Genomic DNA, 5,579 nt, shown 5'->3' with positions numbered 1-5,579 from the left:
GTGTTCGACAAATAGTTAAAAATTCAAGGTCAAAATTAATTTCAGTTGCAGGGTATCAACAAAAGTAAATTATTATTATTTTTTGCGAAAAAACTTCTGATATGTTCATCTTTAAATATGGCAGTACAACGAACACTAGAAATAATAAAAATTACATCCAGATTCATAAACCAGCTAGCGACGACTACAAGCACTGAAATGAGCCGTAGGCACGCCACCGTCATCGCCCTCCATTGCCGGAGTCGGGCATAACTTATTGTAGTAGACAATCGCGAAGTCGTCGTGCTAAGGCCCCATAGAACCAACGCACCAGAACAACAACCGCCGCCGATAAAGAATAGCGTAGATAAGAAGGATCCAATCCAAAGACACACGAATAAAGACGAACAGCGACGAGATCCGAGCAAATCCACCGAAGATAGATCTGCCAGAGACACACCTCCACACGCCCACCAATGATGCTAGACGCACCGCCGAAACAGGGGCTAGGCGGGGAGACTTTTATTCCATCTTCAGAGAGCCGCCGCCGTCTCGCCTTTCTAAGCAGGATACAAACCCTAACAAAACTGAAACGAACGACTAAAATCAGAGCCTTCCCGCCGGCCATTGCCAGGATCCACCGTGCCCCTATGACCCTAGGGCCACCGGAGACGAGGCGGACCCGCGATGGCGCTGGCGAGAGGCAGGAACATTAGCTTTTTTTGGAGGAGGAGGCGACAGCTGTTTATCATCACGTATGAAAAAGTAAATTAAATCAACAATATATACTTGGCTTCCTATTACCTTATAAGATGAATATAGTCCAAACTTCAAGTTCAATATGTGTATAGCACATAACCTTTCTAACGTAAATTAAAATTTGAGAGTTTTGGCGAACTTCCAAACGAAATTTCCATGCACCTTGATTTCTGTTAAGAATAATTAACCCATCATTAATTATGGGATAATCCCCACTCTTCCCGCACGGGCAGTTCCAACTGATGGAGCGGTTTTCTCCCTAGAGCGTTGCAACCTTTGGAGCCAACCTTTCAGGACTAGTCGCCCCCTTTGGAGATGCCTGTTGAGATTGTATATAAACCCATATCATCTATCAATAAAGGGTCACTTGATTCTCTATCGCTTGTCTCTTGATTACATTTAACACGTTATCAGCACGCTCTTCGGCGAGAGCAATTCCGACGAGAAGACAAGGAGAACAGGGAAAAGGTGAGAAACGGAACCATGCCTCGAGTTCCGATGTCCCTGTTTCTTCGCCTTCTTCGCGCCGATGGCCGTGGCCGCTGCTTCCAGCATCATGTGCGCGACCTCCGCCGTTTCCGGCGTGGAGGTTGGAACCAGCGCCGCCAGGACCTCCGTCACAACCACCGGAACGGCGTGGAGCCGTCGAACCAGCCCGTGCAGCCATCTGCGCCTCTGCAGCCCGATGTGCCCGCCTGACTTCTGGCCGGTCCAGTTGCACCAAGGCTCGAGGCCGATGGGGGCATCGACCAGGCGCTGGCGGCGGGTGCTCGGTGCATGGCTGGGTACTATGCCCCCTGCATCAGTACGACTTTCCCGTCATGGATCCGCCGCTGCAGCCTCCGACCCCAGCGGTTGTTGAAGCAGAAGCCGGCGCGCCGCTCCAGAGGTTGCCGACGGTCGCGCGTGTCCCGGGCGACGCTGCCGCGCTGCCGCGCCTGCCGTCCCTGACTCCGTCGAACGGCCACTCCGGCCGTTCCGGCTCACGGAGCCCCGCGGCACTCGGGCTCGCAAACGGCATCGCGTCCGGCCCCCTCGCCCTCATGCTGCGCCCGCCCGCGCCCGTCCGCGCCGAGGCCTTGCCCTCGCGCGCTGCGCCCGCCTGCGCCTCGCCGTGGCCGCGCCGCTTTAAGGCCTGCATCTCACCAGTGAGGATTCTCCAATGGTGACGCCCGCGAGAGCGACCACACGGCGCTGCTCCCCACCCCGCGGATTCGTCGGCGCGGTCCGCGGTGGCCAACATCGTGGTGTCCCTCCGGCATGGCTCGAACCATCCAGGCGGTGGTTCTGTGAAGCAAATGGGAAGCAAATCGATTGATGTGTGCCCACGTAGGTAATCACGATGGAGAACCTTATCTCTTCGTCTCTTTACACTAAGGTCCATGCAGTTACTAGAATTAGCAAAACAGTCTGATTCAGTGGTCCAGGCTAATATTTGCACATCATCCTTCAATTTCAGGGGTTCTGCAAATTGGTCCTGTTAACAGTGCTATTTACTAGCGTTGATCTATTTTGACCCTGTTATTTCCAGTATTTGTCTTAAATACGGTGTTTCTGTAGAGTACCTTGTATTCCAGAACGTGATGTAATATATTTCCATGTTTCTTACACGTTGACATTCATTACATCTATTATTTGCAATTGAGATTTGTTTTTATCTCTTGCAAAGATAAATTTAGTACCTCTGGAGTACTGATTTGCAATTGAGATTTTTCTTCTCTCGCAAAACAATCTCATTGCGGTTGAGATTAATTTTCTCTCGCAAAATATTAATTCACTTTGTTGAATTATCTTGCAACTTGATACAACATCATCTCATTTAATTTGAGGTCTATACAATTCAAGTTTTTCACTTGAGGATCAAGTTTGCAACATCATTATTATCCACTACATTAGTAGTGTATATCTGTAGTGTACCTTGTACTTCAGAATAAACTATGATGTAATATATTTCCATGTTATTCTACATGTTGAAATTACTTACATCTACTATTTGCAATTGAGATTTTCAATTTCTTGCAAAATAAAAATCAATTCATCTTATTGAGCCTTTTTGGCTTAATACGAGCAAGAATTGATAGGCAAAATTCTTAGTGATCTCTTCAAATTGATGTATTGGGATCACAAGGTAGTGTGTAGATCTACTGCTCTGTAGATTATCACCACTACTTTTTAAGCCAACATTTCGTCATATTTGACATTATGATTGCTCAACATTATGATCTCCCTTGCATTTTATTAGGTTATGACATGAGGTACTAGAAGTATGTACTGATTTCATCAGGTTATACTCTCTAGTGGTGAGAGATGGACCCCAAAATTTATTTTGGGAAGTATCTACAAGGTGTCATGCTTAGTCATGCTTAACGATTTGAAGTTCACACTAAATGTTTCAAGCTAACTCCTTGAAATATCCATTAATTTTGCAAATTCATTACAACACTAACCATGATGGTCTTTAATTTACTGATAGTAAATTAATTATCTCTGGTAACCGATGGCTAGAGAATTTGAGGCATTCGTCCTCAATGGCCACCACTGCCCTATCCGGGCCATGGATATCATGATCGCTCTTGTGTCCCGTGGGATATTGTGTGGAATCCTGGATTTACCTCTGGTCAGGATCACACCGCTAACAGAGAAATGGTGTCTTATATATCATAAGGCATTAGATTCAGATCTCGGCATCTGATTATTTTGTATCAGCAATTCCTGGGATACAATGAACCTCAAGGGCAAATGTTTGAATCTTACTTCAACCTTCAATCCGACATCACCAGCTGTGACGGGACCCTATGGGCACAGAGAATGTGATGGTTGAATATGCCTCAACCGACATGTTTGGACTATGAATAGTCTTTCAATCTCCTGAGTGGTCAATATAATTAATGTCCAATTACGATGTTGTAACAACAACATAAGTATTGTTGTCATCATATATTGTATATCACAATATGTTATATCAGCACTTTGATACAAATTCATTTGTATGTATTCTATATATCCGACAGTGATTTTCTTGAGAATCTTCATGTCTATATATAGATTTCTAGGGAGTCAATCCAATTAAAAATGATATGTGCCTTGTGGACATATGCACCACAAACTCTATACTCAGGGAAGTCCAATGTTTCCACTCTCATTGAGAGAAAGGAGATATTTTAAAATCGCTAGATGCGATTAGGTATTTGTTGGATCAACTCGAGTCATATTTACTATCCCTGTGGGTACTCGAGTAACGTCGGGATGCTTCATTGCTTCCCAAGTTTAACTCGTACCCTACTAAGCTATAGATATATTCATCAAAATGGTTTCCATAGCGAAACTTATGCTGACAAGAAAGAGAAATAACTTTTTTTACCATATGCAACGGATATGGCAAGCACATTCTCTATGTATCATCTGGATTGTACTACACATACGACACAACCCATAGCACATGTTGCGTACAAGATAGTTTTCCAGAGTGTCTTGTACATGAAAAACTTGGCATACTCACCTTGGTCATCGAGACATCGGGTTGAAACCGAAACTATCAGCAATTCCAATAGTTTATGATTATTATGATGCTAAATTCTAATAGCATTTGGATTTTATGTGCACTACAAGTGACACAGGGAAGCTAATTTTAAGGCCCACACACCTTATAGTCTACGCTGAACCACTCAGACTCCTTGGATGCATCAAGTCAAGGTAAGTGGCTCTTCCCATCCATTGACTAGACTATTCAGGTATTCCATGGTTCTAAAAGACATATCTACATGATGGTCTTAAGTGTGTGCTTTATTCACACGAAACCATTGTCTCATTATCCTGACATCAATTTCAAGCAAATCGAATGGATAACATTGCAAAATTCTCCTTGAGTGCCTTCTCTATGGCCCTTGGATTGAAGTTTAGCAATTTGTCCTAATGTCTAGACTCAAAATGGTTTGGTAGAATCCTATCCAAAGAGTTAAGCTTATTGCATTATCTTTACTTTGGAATTGCAATTTACCAACTTTACGTTGGAGTCATGCAGTTTTACACACTCATGACAGAACTGTATAATATTATTCCCCTCTATTTTTGATATGTGGATATCTACCAAGTATTTTCTATCTGCGGTAATTCGGTTGCATACCAATATCACCACCCGACATACATCATTGGCCCCTCAACATATAGTTGGGATCTATGTGAGGAATATTTCCACGCATTAGGGGGAGATTTTAAGTACCATAAAGAATGCCAGGAAATTAGTGGAATGTTCAACACATTTCTGCCTCAAATCCACATAGTCAAAAATCTGAACCATGCGTTCAAAAGATTTGCAACTCATTGCAAATAACCTGCCACATTCATCTACAATCCTGAAAAATATGTCGGAAAGAGTGGAGGTACCAACTAAAACCACTCAATTCCCCGTTCAAAGCAACATGGGGAGAAGTACGACAATAGTACATCAGGATTCAGCTTCTCGCAAGTAAGGATATCAAGGCCTGTAAATCAGTAAATGCAAGTCAACTTCACGTTGACAGACATCTAATGGGTAGTATACACCCAGTGGACGGAAAACCTCCACCAACCTAGGTCATAGTGCACACAATGACTGGGACATCGGAATACCCGACTCAATCGCATTGGAAAATTGCGAGCAGTCACTATGGGTAACGATATTTCCATAAACTATATATTGATATATAGATTCTGGAGAATCATATTACCGGAAGTCTACAATTGTCGACATACATTTCTCAACTAGATTGAAAAACTTTTCAAGTGATTCAGATCCAATGACCATGGCCATGGCAAAGTGTGAGCAACACTTGGACTGAACTCAAGTAAAGGGTATAATCTAG

This window comes from Triticum dicoccoides, chromosome 6A (genome assembly GCF_002162155.2).
Source record: "Triticum dicoccoides isolate Atlit2015 ecotype Zavitan chromosome 6A, WEW_v2.0, whole genome shotgun sequence".
Lineage (NCBI taxonomy): Eukaryota > Viridiplantae > Streptophyta > Magnoliopsida > Poales > Poaceae > Triticum > Triticum dicoccoides.
Note: the sequence above shows the minus strand (reverse complement) of the source record.